Below are 16,348 nucleotides of genomic sequence, written 5' to 3'. Positions count from 1 at the left end.
ACCAGAAAGTTTAGGGGAGATCACTCCCGCTTTATTTAATTTATGTAAGCCGACAATGTACAAGAAGTTCACGATAGTATTTTATAAGCGTTGTACCATAAAATAAAACTTCATTCAGTTTGGACAGAATTGTTAAAAATTTCGCGGGCAGCTATAATATCTTCCTTCAACACTAATGAAAAATTAATTTAATGTATGGACATGCCTTTCTTCTGATGGATTTCCCCCAAATATGGATCCAGAAATTTTTTTTTTTCACACTGCAAGATAAATAAACCGGGAGTGATCTCCCCTAAACTTTCTCGATTATTCTTATATAACACTACATGTGGTGGCACAAGGTACTAATTATTCCACTTAGACTTCACTGTTAAATCACCTTTTCATTGCTGTTAAAAATCCGCTAACAAAATAAATGGAACATTAAAATAAGCTGACCATTTATATATAAGCTGACACAATAGCTGACCAACAAAATAAGTAGACCAGTGAAATAAATTGACCAATAGGTTACGTTGACAATGGGAATACATTACGGAATGAAAAGAAACTGTCTAATACTTTGTTACAGTGAACATTTTGTTACATAAAATATTTTATAACAGCTCATTCTATTTTTTATATTTGACCCTTTCGCATGTCCCATTGCTCTTCTAAAGCTGAAATTAAAGTGGTTTTTTTTTTATATTTCAAACGATGACCGCTCTCCTCTCCCGTGTGGGGTTCAATCTAATTACAGCGAGGTCAGTTAGTGAGATGGCCGGTCACGTGGCAACTCACACCTTGCATCAAATGCACGTGCACAAACATGTGGGATAATATCAAATGACAAGAAATATGATAGCTACATGCATTTAATGTCTATGGTTTCTTTATGTCTTTTGGGAAATACCACAGTGGCAATATCACACGTAACAGTACCGATACCACTCTTAACTGGGCCGAAATTACACTATGAAGGGCCAATAACAAAATTTGACGGCCGATGCCTCACTATTTTTTTTAGATACAAAGAGTAACTCGTCAATTTGTAATAGCTCATTTAATATTTAATAAGACAGAAAATCAGATATTATTGCGTTGTCATCGAAGATATTCATTCACAAAAATCGATCCATTGGAAATTTGTCACCGTACAGATAGAAAACCTCAAACCCAGTAACGGACCAAGTAACTTCATGTAAAAAAATTCGATTGTGAAAGGAAATTTAAAAAATGTAAATCCTAACGACAAAAAAAATAGAAAAATTCCGGTCATATTTTTAACTCCCTGTAAAGCGACATGAAGAGTTCCCTCCCTGTGACGTCATCAGACATGCGCACTGACTTGGTCATTTTTACAGTTGACGTGAAGAGGTGGCTAGATGAATGCTAACGAGTGCTGACTCACACTTTGTTTGATGGTTGAGCAGGTGTAGTGCTCACCTAGCAGTGGTGCTATCAGAAGAGCTGTGTGGGAAGGTGGTGGGGAAGTAGCGCTTTACTCCCAGTCAGGGGTGGTATCAGAAGAGCTGTGTGGGAAGGTGGTGGGGAAGTAGCGCTTAGCTCCCAGTGAGGGGTGGTATCAGAAGAACTGTTGGGAAGGTGGTGGGGAAGTAGCGCTTAGCTCCAAGTTAGGGGTTGTAGCAGAAAAGCTGTGTTGGAAGGTGGTAGGGGAAGTAGCGCGTAGCTCCAAGTTAGGGGTGGTATAAGCGAATGCAAAAAAGAAATTCAGACAGCAATCCTAGTCAACCAGCTTTATAGCATAAAAAATGGACATGAAATCCTTAATTGTGTTAGATAAAATCCCTTAGAGTTGACAACTGAGAACGAAGAAGAAGATTAATAAAAAAAAATCTTTGGGTATCGTGCACGATCGTATTAGCTATTCGATTTATGTTCTCATTACTAATTAGTACATATTTTTCTTGTGTGTCTGTGAGTACAATCGGTCAATTATGAACGTGTTGATTTGCTGTTAATTGCTCACATAAACTGGACGTAAAATGTCTAGACACTATTGAAGTGATGTATTGCCTGTTTTTAATTGAAATAGTAGTACGTCATTGAGTTCACCCAGCTCAAATGTGTACCTGGCTCGCGTTAGGAAAGTACTGGTGGGTATGCATAAAGCTGACAACATTATCCCTTCATGCACAAAAACAGATAAACTCTACTTCATCTGTTCCATTCCCCGCCAGACTTGAAAAGGTAACATTACCTCTACATTACATCCTGACCATTACATCCTGACCATTATATCCTGACCATTATATCCATATTGATCAACTTACATAAAATTCTAACAGCGTAAGTCACATATTTTTTCCTAACTATCGTTAAATATCTGACCGAATTTCCGACCCACGGTTTCGTACATCGTAGTTCAGCATCAGCCATCTTGGTGAAATACTTGTCACAACAATTCAATTCTCCCTGGAGAATGTGTCATTTCTCACAGTACCAGCAGCAGACGGCGTTTAAACGCAGCCAAACGTGGCACTGAAACGTCATAACACCTTCCTCCACCCCGACATCAAAGACTCATTCAGGGGCGAATAACTCGTGAACAGATCGTCAGAAAATCCGCCAAAGTTTAGTTTACTTGAAACGCTTCATCGGTTTTTATAACCCTAAGTTCAGCCAGTGCAGCTGATGAAGGAAATATTGTATTTTAAGGATAACAGACAGGCAGCCATCTTGAGCTGAGCACTCGAAGCGACAACAACTCACAGTTTTTATTGAAGAGGTTTTTGTATACATAAACAAAGCCCGGCTCTAAAATATTTAACACCCCGGCGTGAGTACTTAGCACTCGCTGCCCTGCACGCAGTATTTTATATTTAATTCAAACAACTGGGAGGAGGGTTAGTAAGACAAGGTCTGAGGACCCATAATCCAAGTTTTATGATAATTTTATTGTAATAGAATTATGTAGATAGTAAAGTTCAGCTTTCAAACATAACCATCCGTTGGGCAGATAACTTAGCTCATATGCACCTTGACCTCAGCATATAAAAAGATGATGTGGTCAGCACTAAGCCCAGTTGCCTTAATTTTCTAATTCGAGTCAGGTACCCGTCATTGCTGGGTGGACTTAGTGACGTCCTGCAGCCTCAAGATCCGAATTCCAGACTTTTGGGCTTGCAGTCAAGCACTCTACCACTCCACCACGCTGTCCCCTGACTCAAAATCCAAGAAAACAAAATGACTGATGTGATATAAGTGTTATTGTTATTAAACACGTTAAATATACTCAGCGCAAATTATAGAATTGTGTTATAACCAAAATATAATTCAATAAATAAATGATACACTCCTTGTACGGGTCAACGTATTCTCCCAAAAATGACATGCATCGGGTCACATTGGATTAATTTGCTGAGGTTAAGCGAGTCACGTCGCGCTGATGTATGACTCAGAAAATAAAAGGGAAAAAATGGATCACATTGGTGCTGTATCCGCTTGTAAGCCCGTTTCCTAGCCGCGATAGAAAACAAAATTCTCGTAAAAAAAAACCTATCAGAACTTGACACTTGTTATCAAACTTTTGTCAAGAAAATCTAACGCACCGGATCACCTTGTAGGGATCCACAACGGATATTCCCAATTTATTGTGCGCGTTTTTCACCGCGAGGAACAAGTCGCGGCCGTGTTGCGCGCGCTTTATTTGCCGGAAGTGGTGGCATTATGACGCAACCGTACACTTCCCTCTCCTCTATAGCATACAATGATGGCGAGGCGTGAAAAATGTTGACCTAGATAATTTAGATCAATTTTTGACAGATTTACTGTAATCAACTAAAAGTTTACTGGCACTGTTCCAAAGAATTTTTTAGCCTGCTATTGAGAAACAAACACAAAAAAAAGTTTAAAATTAACATCGATCAGACTAGACCCCCAAAGCACTGGTTTTTATTTATTTAAAAAGCTTTCTGCGTCAACCGTTGTTTGTAAATGTTATGCCAAGAATGTGCTTTCTTAAGACGCCAGGGGAAAATGATGTATGGGAAAAAACAACAACATAATAACTAATTAACAACGCTGCCAAATAGACACAAAAATGATTGTTTAAACAATGATCTTACATAAATTTACCCATGTTAGTAGTATGTTATATTACATTAAGTTAGCTTCTAAGATTACATTACATTAGCTGTGATATTACATACATTTGCTGTAATATTACATATATTACTGTAATGTTTCATACATAAGCTGTAATCTTACATACATTAGCTGTATGTACATTTGCTGTAATATTACATACATAAGCTGTAATATTACATACATTAGCTGTAATATTACATACATTAGCTTTTTTCTAAAGTTCATTATTAGATTGAAGAGACGACCATCTTTCATCACATTTTTTGTGTGCTAATCTTCGCGTTGTGTGGGCAGGAACCTCTTGTTACAGAGGTCTGAGACTTTTGGCACCGTGATCACATCTAAAGAAACAATCGTGACACGTGATCCCACTTTTAGGAACAATACCTAGATTTAACTAACTGAAACAGACACGCCACGCCACCTAGTTTTGAACAGTCATTTCTGTGTGGTGGTATGATTATGACCTCACTCACCCCGTCAGTTCTGTGTGGTGGTATGATTTTTATCTCACTTACCCAGTCATTTCTGTGTGGTGGTATGATTATGATTTCACTCAACCAGTTGAACTAATGTCAAACGTCAATTTTTCTATCACCAACATTGTGCACGCAAGCTTTGCTTCAAACTATGGACAATTTAAAGTAACCGTTACAGCACAATGCTTGATGCCATTTACCCCACATTTAGTGCCAATAGACCACCCTGACAGAAGTAACGGATCTCTACTAGACATAAAGTCATGCGTCTAGCCGTTAGGTAGCCATGACGGTAGCAATGTAGGTGGCTATTAGGCTGACATGGGTAGCCACTATGGTAGCCGTATGGTAGCCATGACGGTAGCCTGATAAATTCCAAGTTTTCTGAGACCTAACTAAAACCAGATGTTGACACGCAAGGTTTACTGCCCCTTCAGTAAATGGTGTCACTAATTCCTAGCAGTTTCAAATTCTGTTTACTACACAACACTAAAACAGGTGTATGTAAAGAATGAAGAGAACTGATATATGTGATTTAATTAGTTTAGAACCGATAAAACTACATTGACCGAAAGGGTATTACGTCATGTTTTTAAACCTACAATAAATCATTTTTGTAATTAACTTCATTAAGTCGCAGGGTATTTTTGTGTCTTCTACAATTTCATTTTTTAATGATAGATGGGCAATATATATTCCCCAATGGGATATTCACTGAATAAAATTAAAACATTTTTTTTAAAGCAGAACTGGTGCAGATAAACTCATCCCCTCCCTCCACCATCCCCCCACCCCACCCCACCCCACCACCCACCGACCCCCCCCCCCCTCTCCCTCCCCCCCCCCCCCCACAAGCGAATATCTGTAATGGCGATGTACTATCATGTCGGACTGTCAAACGAAGAATATATTTGCATCCGCTTTGAAGCGTGTGTGGGCTGCGTTATCGATGTTGAGAGGTGTAAAATACGATCAATGGCATTACCACATCGTCACAGCGATAATCTGGATGTTGAAATAAAAATTATTGATTTATTTTTTAACAACAGCGAGTCATGTTTGTGACGTAAATCAGAGTTACTGCTCTTGTATCTTCACCTACCGCACCGCCACCTCCACCCAAGCCAGTGGAATTACTTCCCCTTGTTTTGCTTTCGTTTCAAACAAACACGGCGCACTGCGACAGGGGAAATAACTGGTTATTACCGAGGTTGCATCGTCAAGTCGGGTAACCCATCTATTACCGTGACGCAGGAATAGTAAATCTATTATTAGCATCTGAAAGTGACGCGTCATCATGGAATTCGAAAAGTGCACGGGTATTTCCGTTCTGTGGGACCAAAACATTTCGATCGGCGCTGTGGATGAGGTTTTCAATTGTAAACAGACTATCAAACACCTTAATAGTGTGTAGTTATCTGACATCAGTGATGTTGGTACATACATAATGGTGTCTGGCCATCTGACATCAGTGATGTTGGTACAGACAATAGAACACAATAATGGTGTATGGGGGTCGTCCATAAATGACGTCACACTCGTACGGGGGAGGGGGGGTCCGTAATTTTGTGACGGTGTGTGACGAGGGGAAGGGGTTCAGATGGTGTGACGTCACTTTTTTGCATCATAAAAAAGCAGAGTTAAAACACGAGTTTTAGCCGTTATTTCGCGTTTAAGAAAACGGTTTTAATAAATTGTAATAGGAATTGATCAAAATATTCTATGTTGACAGAGTTCTGACAAGATTTTGGAAAAATATCGATGTTTTAAGAAAAATTCAACATCAATTTTGAGGGGGGGGGGGTGTAGGCTGAGGTGTGACGTCATTTTAGGGGGAAGGGGGTGGCTTTTTGTGACGGGAGGTAAGAATCGGCAAAAAAAGTCATTTATGGATGACCCCTATGGCTATATAACATCAGTGATGTTTTAGATACAGTGTCTGACCATCTGACATTATAGTGATGTGTGTACAGACACAATGATGTCTGGTCATGTGGCACCATCGTTGGTGTTTGTCATTTGTTAGTCGCGCTCTGATATCCACCGTATCGTTCCACCGTTTTTTAATAGTTTTTTTTTTAAGTTACAGCCCTTTAATAAGCCTTGCTTCTCTCCCCTTCTATTACGACATTTAAATACATCCCCCACGCTAAAAAAAATTCCTAATAGATTCTCCTAATAGTAATACGGTTTGTACTCATAGACCATACAAAAATTGATTCTATACTCGTACAAAAAAATGACACTATACACATACGAAAATTGATTCTATACTGAAACAAAATGTGATGTTCAACTCCTGACACCAGAAAGCACTGACTACATCACAAACGAAACACGGAGCGCCCCCCCCCCCCCCAGCAGCTAGTACATGTTTGTACTCTCTACTCCCGGGCAACAACTAAATTCACTTGTTTACTTTCCAACTTCACAGTACACTCGTCTAGACTTAGTCCAACTTGGCCAAACTTTTTCTTTTCGATCAAATACATAGCAGAGTATGGAAGTTTGGGGGGGGGGGGGGAGAGGGACGACGACCTAGCCAGTTATTGAATCGGCTTGAATGGACAGTTTGTCCGTTAAAAAAAACATGGCGGATGATATCGGTTCATTGATTGGTTCGACGATCAAAGTCACGCACAGGGCTCACGCTTCGGCAGACGTCAGCTTTGAGTTTTGGCGTGTGAAGAGTCTGCTATTGTGTGATCAGTCGTCTGCTAACCACGTGATGGTCTTGCTGTGGGGGGAGCAGATCTCAAAGATCACGTTGTCACGGCTATTCCCAGCGTTTAATGACCACGTGGGGACGTGATCCAACAATGCTTTTATTTTGGTCTGAACAGTTTCGTGAAAACAAATTCATGTTGACTGTGGCCAGCTTTATAAAGTGGCCAATGTGGCCAATTAAAGAACGTTTAAACAGAAGACAACTTTAACAGCGAACAGAATAAACACACATTTGCAAATCATTTTCTCCTTTATTTTGCATTAGTTTTTTAAAAAGTGAGTTTAAATCGTTGTAAGTAGTTTTAAAACAATGTGTTCTTCGTTAATCGGGAATAAAAAAACTCATCCACACATACACGACACACGCGCACACACACATTTTATAATAAATAAACCTTCTCTGTGTTCTATGTAATTTAAAAGCGCATTCGTCAAACTGCTGGCACAAACCTCCCACAACATGAAGCAGACGATCGCCAGTCCTGTGTACCAGCCATCTCTATCGTACGCCATACAATATTAATGCTCTGGTTGATATCCAAAAATTATTTTCATTTCCACATTAGTATTGATATTCACAATTTAATGATTTCCACATTTGTATTGATGCTTACATTTTTCTGGTTCACCTGTGCAAATCTTCGGTAGTTGATATTCATATGTTTCTATTCGCATCCAAATTTGTGTATTGACATCCATACTTTTCTATTGACATCCACATTATTCTCTTGACATCCAGATTTTTCTATTGACATCCACATTGTTCTCTGGACATCCACATTTTTCTATTGACTTCCACATTTATCTTTTGACATCCACATTTTTCTATTGACATCCAAATTGTTCTCTTGACATCCACATTTTTCTATTGACACCCACATTTTTCAATTGACATCCACATTTTTCTATTGACATCCACATTTTTCTATTGACATCCACAATTTTTCTATTGACATCCACATTTTTCTATTGACATCCACATTTTTCTATTATGTGTAGGAGAAGGACCACGAATATCGTCTGAGACAGCTTATTGAGTTCCTGTCAGGAAGACGACCCTGCTACGCCGTGTCATCGATCCCTTCCCAGAATGCCCCAATCTGACGCGATGAATTGGCTCAATAGCCAGACTATTCCACCACTTTTTTACATTTTCTATTAGTCAATTTTTCCAGCAAACTGATTACCACTGTATAATTTAGTTGGAGTATATATGGTTCAATTTAACAAGTCTATTGCTTCGTTAATATGATATCGCGTAAAATTGTTCTAGCAATACAATGGTATTGCTTGCGTATACAATGTTGGATACTGAACGATGGTCAAACGTGTTTGCCAAATGGGCAGGAGTCGGTTATGAGAGACGCTGGGCTTGTGTGGAGGTGTGGGAGTGTGTGTGGGTGTGTGTGCATGCGAGTGTGGATAGGTGTATGCGTGCGTGTGTGGGTAGGTGTATGCGTGCGTGTGTGGGTAGGTGTGTGCGTGCGTGTGTGGGTAGGTGTATGCGTGCGTGTGTGGTTAGGTGTGTGCGTGCGTGTGTGGGTAGGTGTGTGCGCGCGTGTGTATGTGTGTGTGTGTGCTGTAGACACGCCCAGTATGTTTGTACTCTTCCTCTAAAAGTTCAAATTGTATTAGAAGACCTCACCTCCCCAGAAATGTATCCCCAAAATGTGTACTTGTATACAAATACCCAGACTTTCCGAGCTAACAGGAAGTCACCTACAGTCTACGACCTGCGCAGTGAGATAAGTCGACCGGAAGCTGTCTCTCTTCAAGCGTAAGGGTTTATGCAAATGACGGAAATTCCCAAACTCTGAAAAAAAATTCATAAAAAACGTTTTAATAACAAGCTTTTATGTAATGATGCACTAAAAAGTAGAAAATAAATTATAGACTACTATTTAAATAACTATAAAGAAAAGCGTGGGTCACTTTAGTATCTATTGGATACCTTTACTAATGTTAAGGAAGACACCCACGCTTTTCTTTATAGTTATTTAAATAGTAGTCTATAATTTATTTTCTACTTTTTAGTGCATCATTACATAAAAGCTTGTTATTAAAACGTTTTTTATGAATTTTTTTTTCAGTACTTTACATGTTTTATCTACAATAGAGTTACATGACTAAAAACCATTGCGCGCCTACTGAATATCACGTTCAGTAGGCGCGCAATGGTTTTTGAACGCAGCCATTACGTGGTCGTGATGGCGCAGCTATTGATGACGCGTGTGGTGTGGTTGGCTAGACATGCCTACTAATTCGGTCCAAATTTTAATTAATTCATAAAAAATCAATTAGGCATCCAATTAAGTCAAATTTAGTTTCAGATTGCATTGTCTTCATGTCTTGACCCACGTGCCAACTGTGAATCGTGTCGGTCAAGTAGAACTGTCCGAATTTTCACTCCTGCGTTTCCGTCTAGACTGACGACAGACTGACGAGGAAGTGAGTTAAATAAAAGCTTGTAAAAAAAAATGTTGTTCAATTCAAATGACTTGTAGTGCATTAGTAAATACAGTAATGTTTTTCTACAAAAAACTTGGTCCCTGATAAAAATAGTCAAATTGAAATGGCTATGTTTTGCCGATCGATATTTGCATATATAGAAAAGCTGGTCTAATTCACTACTCTAAAACAACACACAATCTACCACACACCACAGCTAGAAAATAAAATACTTAAAAAAAACCTTTTAAAAAACCACGTTTTTCTTGTGGACTAAAAAGTAGAAAATAACTATTTACATACATTTGATGACAAAAAACGTGGGTACGTTCACCATCAAATTTCCCGACCCATCTGCCCGACCCACGTTTTTTGTCATCAAATGTATGTAAATAGTTATTTTCTACTTTTTAGTCCACAAGAAAAACGTGGTTTTTTAAAAAGTTTTTTTTAAGTATTTTATTTTCTCCTTTTTAGTCCGTTGCTACACATGAAAAACGTGGTTTTTAAAAAAGTTTTTTATATAGTTTATTTTCTACTTTATCTAATGACTTGATTAAGTATGAATTGACTAAGTGTTTATAAATACACGGACTAAAAAAATCTTGAGCGACCAGGATTCGAACCTGGGTTGTCGCGGCCACAACGCGAAGTACTAACCACTATACGATCACGGCCAGCGCGCTCACATCGATTGGGGCCGAAGTATCTGTGTCAACAAGCCTCCAGTCTTGTCGGTATCTTTAGAAATCATGTCCTCAATTTTATGGTCCTTTGGGCGTAATTAAATTAAGCTAATTACGGTCTCTAATTGCTAGTTTTTATGATTGCATCTGAAATTGTTAGGCGAAAGTAACCTGCATGCCAAATTTCAGATCTATAGAGCAATCAGAAGTGGGCTAATTTTCGATGTCAATTTTAACAACAAACACATCCACGCGAAGCTGAGTTAATAAAAACGTGTTAACATACATTTGATGACAAAAAACGTGGGTACGTTCACCATCAAATTTCCCGACCCATCTGCCCGACCCACGTTTTTTGTCATCAAATGTATGTAAATAGTTATTTTCTACTTTTTAGTCCACAAGAAAAACGTGGTTTTTTAAAAAGTTTTTTTTAAGTATTTTATTTTCTCCTTTAAGCCTCCAGTCTTGTCGGTATCTTTAGAAATCATGTCCTCAATTTTATGGTCCTTTGGGCGTAATTAAATTAAGCTAATTACGGTCTCTAATTGCTAGTTTTTATGATTGCATCTGAAATTGTTAGGCGAAAGTAACCTGCATGCCAAATTTCAGATCTATAGAGCAATCAGAAGTGGGCTAATTTTCGATGTCAATTTTAACAACAAACACATCCACGCGAAGCTGAGTTAATAAAAACGTGTTAACAATACACCACACACCACACACAAAAAATACATTCAGCGGGTTCGTGTCATTATCTGACGAAATGCAAAAATTCCATCTCTCCAGATGTCTTTTTTTTACTGTTCGTTATTATCTGGCTGTTTCCATTCACGGCATTTATTTCACACGGGTGTGTTGCCGTGCGTTTATTCGGGTGTGTTGCCGTGCGTTTATTCGGGTGTGTTGCCGTGCGTTTATTCGGGTGTGTTGCCGTGCGTTTATTCGGGTGTGTTGCCGTGCGTTTATTCGGGTGTGTTTCCGTGCGTTTATTCGGGTGTGTTGCCGTGCGTTTATTTCACACCCGTATATTGCCGTGCCAATTTGTCAGTCATAATTTCCACTGGCACAATTGCCTTCCCATAAAAATATGATATTACCTAATATCCAGTTTGCGAAATTATTGCTCCATAAAATCCATACCATCTCCGTTACTCTACTGACAGTACAGAAACGTTATAACTCCAGAATATTTTGTGCAATATGTGGACATAAAATTGACACCTGCGTGATATCCTAACGTTATATTGATTGATCGGCTATCATAGACACGTTACATTTATCGATTAGGTATAACCTCAAGACTAGATCGATTATGTATAACCTCAAGACTCTCTGTATCGATTAGGTATAACCTCAAGACTAGATCGATTAGGTATAACCTCAAGGCTAGATCGATTAGGTATAACCACAAGACTCGCTGTATTGATTAGGTATAACATCATGCTTCCCTTTATCAATGTACATCTGGCATAACTGAAGCAGTGATGTACAACCAAGATAGCCTTATGCCGCCCCTGAGCTTCAGGGTAAAGCTATCTTCCAGCGCAGATATTTGTTTTTTTTTAATTTATGCTGTGTGTCTGTCCAGGCTTACCATAAACAGGTGAAGCAGAGTGAACGTAATTCTTTGTCCATGGCATATGAATGAATAGTGCTGTCAGTACTAAGCTCAGCCAACTTTATTTTCACAGACTCGAGTCAGGTACCCATTAAAGTTGGGTGGGCTCTGGGATGTATTTTTGATACGAAATTGTATGACGTCACATCGTGATATCACGTTGTATGACGTCACATCACAGGGCGAACCACGCTGTATGACGTCTCTTGTCTTGTCTCCTTGCCTGACGTCCCATCATCTGCCTCGTCATCTGACGTCATCCAATCTTCCGTGTCCACCAGACCGGAACGTCTAGACTTGGAGCAACGTCACACACGTCACGCAACCTTTCAAGAAAAAAAATGTCGTCTGCAATGATTGTCTGTCATTCTATATGCCCCGCTCTTCTGGTGTCATTGAACCAGTTTACAGTTAAAATTATAAAACGCTGGTTCAGCCGTTACAGCAGCGTTATCACATGTTTGCTCATCAACAGACACAGGATCAACCTCATGTTGATGGAATTAATTTAAGTGAAGGAGAAACTGAGCAGTCACAAGCAAAATATGGGGAAATCTTCAGGTGACTAAATTACCTGCATTTTTAACTAGGGGTTAGGGTTATGTTTAGTCAATTGAAGGAGGCTTTGTTTAGAGTTATGTTTAGTTATATTTGGTTGCTGACAAAACACAACAACTTTGCCGGGCTATTATGATGTAGACTAATTCGAGATATCAGATTAAAATAATCGATTGGATAATTGCTTACGTTTTGATAGGACTTTAAGAAATACCATACTCAACTCAAAAAGAAAAGATAATTATGGTTGCATACGTTCACACTTCTGTCGTCCCTGTATTGTAAGTAAAAAGTAGGATGCAGATAGGAGTGAGGGAATTATTTCATACTTTTGTTTTTTTAAGTTTTATTGTTAATAAACAGTTAGAAATACACACCAGAGTACACTAAATATGTTAAATGATGGTTTATTATTTGGTTAAGCTAAGATGCAATACAATTTCAGCAAAACCTTAGAGTAAATGTACTTAAATTCAAATACAATTCACAGTCAATCTGTGATTTATTTTCGAATATTTTAAAAATGATTTTATTTTATTCAAAATATTTATTTTACGTTGATTATTTTTATCTTTAATGAACTCAGACAACAGGTAAATTACCAATGGTTGCCTCGATATTGTCAGGTGATCGGCCGCATATTCCGACATTGATCAATAATTACAATTGAGATCGATCCATATTGAGTACGTTACCTACAAACTTTGACCTTACACGCAGAGTTAGGAAAAACACATTGTTTTATTCTGTAGACGTTTTGTTTACTGTATCAGTTTCGATTACTATACGCTAGTCAATTAAAGCTTGTTTTAATGAATGACCTCGGAGTGATTAGTAGAATGTTTTATTCAACAACATCTTTTAAAGTATCACTAGCATGCTAAAAATGTATTTAAACAGTTTTTTTTGTGTTAGATGCAGGGTTAGTAAGGACACTTACATAAAAACATGAGTTATCTATTAAAGCTTAACCCGTGCATACTGTTGCATAAAAGATTAAATCTGAACCATTGACTTTGGGTTGCGGTTAAAACCTGTTCAATCGTCCGTAACGGTATGAGCTTAAGTAAACAGATTAAAGAATTCGTTGGTGTGGGAGAGGGGAGGGGGGGGGGTTGTATCAGCTGGGCGCAAATCGTCCCAGGAGTTAATTGTATGGTGGGGGGTGGGGGGGGGGGCTGGAGGCTGGAGGCTAGGAGCAGATGATTCAAGTGCTATCTTCATCGCCTACTTGTTTATACATACATGTGTCTGTATATATATATATATATATATATATATATATATATATATATATATATATATATATATATATATATATATATAATGGGTATTTATGTTTGTATGTGCTGTTTATGTTTGTCCAGCTAAAACCTACAGGTTAACAGAAATAGGTTCCAGGAGGTTTAATCCCAGACAACCCTCTGTAAACAAATCCCATAACGTAAGATTTCTATAGCCTCACAGATCTCATCGCCTCTATTCGTCTGCACGCGCCCTCCCTTTGAAACGTCACTCACATTAAGCCCAGGGAACGGGTGAGTTACAATGTTGGCCTTGAAAGTTTGTAAAGTTTAAAGGTCGGGAGGCGAGCGTCGGCAGAAGTTTTTTTTTTTTTTTTTGTTTTTTTTTTTTTTTTTTTTTTTTGTTTTTTTTTTTTTTAAAAACGTGAGCGATTTAAATTTTTGTGAGCTGAGGATGTATGTTGTTTGTTGGGAGTTTACCGACACTTATTTTTGGAAACTTTGAGGAGAGAGAGAAAGTGAGAAGGAAAGAGGGTGAAAAGAAAGATTAGAAATAACAGATTGAAAAAGAGAGAGAGAAAGAGAGAGAAAGAGAGAGAGACAGAGAGAGAGGGATTAGAATTTAAAAAGAAGAATACAAAGTATAGCCAAAATACTTTAAGGAAATCTTGATACATACTTATGTAGACTGAAGTGAGATAGAGAGATAAGATCTACTTATGTCGACTGAAGTGAGATAGAGAGATTAAAATCAATACAAAGTTCTAAGATTGATGTTGTTAAAGTAACGAAGGGGGACAACTTTTTTTTAAAGTGTTAGAAAAATCTTCAAGTAGCACGTAGGAAAAATGTAGGCCAGTGTTAAGATGTAACTCGATACGAAAGGAAGGTTGAAGTGGATCTACGAATTAACTTCAGTCATGCGTGACTGGAAAATCAAGTCATGGGTGCTGACTTGGTCATTTATTAAATTTGCTGCGGAAAAAAAAACTCAATCAGTTTCAATAACGTCAAGAACATTTGTTGAGTGAGCTACCGGAAGCGGGTTGAGCAGACGAGACTTGAGTTGTGAGCAGACGAGACTTTGATACTCGCGTGTGTCAGATGTAATCAGGTGTGGCGCGTCTCGTGTATTGATGACGTTGATCTCATTAAACTAATCAGTATCGGAATTTGTTTGCTGCACTGAAAGTATTGAAACAAAATTGATGCAATTTGAAAATTTTTGTGAATGGACGACAAAATACGAATAAATATAAATGATTTAAAAAAAAAGTTGTGTTCCGAAGATATACACAGGGGTAGACAGACATACATAACAAGTAAGGCTAGGTGGGGTGGGGGATGATGGGAAAACTTTGAAATAGAGTTCCATTGACGTGGAGCTGTTTCAACTGTATGCTGGTGTAGCGAGTTGTATACTGAATAGTTTACATAGTTTAAATATTTTAATTCGCTGTGGATGTTTTCTGATCACATGGCGCAAGTCTTCAACTGTTTAATTTTCAAATGTGTTAGCTGTATTGGGGGAAAAGCTCAACAAAATTATTTTTCTGACAGTAATCTTCATCTAGAAGGAGAATGTAAATTGTTGATACGCAACGGCTTTGGATTAGCCACATTTATTAATTGACCATACCCGCTAAATTAACCACATTTGTTAATTAGCTGAAACTGTTGATAATCTATACATGTTGATTATTAACATTCGTTGATTAACAAATTCTAATTAGCCTCATCTATTGATTCTCCAAACATGTTGATTAACCATAACTTTTGATTAATCACATCCGTTAATTATCCACATCTGTTAGTTAACCATATCTGTTAATTAACCTCACATGTTAATTAACCACCCGCACGTATTTGTACAACCCACAACTATACCTTAACATGGCTCCTATCCTGACCTTAAGCTTGACCCGACCCTACAGATGTAAAGACTCCAGTTACGCTAGCCGATTACAATGGAACCAAATACTTCAACAGCCAATAGATTCAGATTACAGTGGGCTAGCCTACCCCAGACGCCATCCATCACTAATGCCACTTGCAGACGACACTAAAGTACTTCACGATACCACTCACGCTCACAATGGTTGTGTTCAATCATTTATTCACCATTGTGATCTATATTTCAGTTGACTCCACGCTTGCAGTGTCTTACAATAGAAAATATGATCGAACACGCAGATGATCTACAGAAACAAACAAGAGCCGTACCACATTAGTCTTGACACTAAATCAACCACTAGATGGTGTGTTCAACAGCTGGTCTATTCTTCAACACTAGACTCTATGTTCACTTAGATCGCTAAAACAGCGAAATGAATAGACAAACGCTTAAGGTATAGCCGGATGGAAAAATAAATAGTTACTCAAAAAAGCACTCACCTAGATAATAACGATATAACGATCAAAGCTGGAAATAAAAGACCTGAAATTTGAAAAAGATTTTCTCATAATCCCCTCCGCTCCCATTTACAAGGTACTTGG

Source organism: Physella acuta, unplaced genomic scaffold (assembly GCF_028476545.2).
Source record: "Physella acuta isolate Inbredline_101_S28 unplaced genomic scaffold, ASM2847654v3 ptg001206l, whole genome shotgun sequence".
Lineage (NCBI taxonomy): Eukaryota > Metazoa > Mollusca > Gastropoda > Physidae > Physella > Physella acuta.
Note: the sequence above shows the minus strand (reverse complement) of the source record.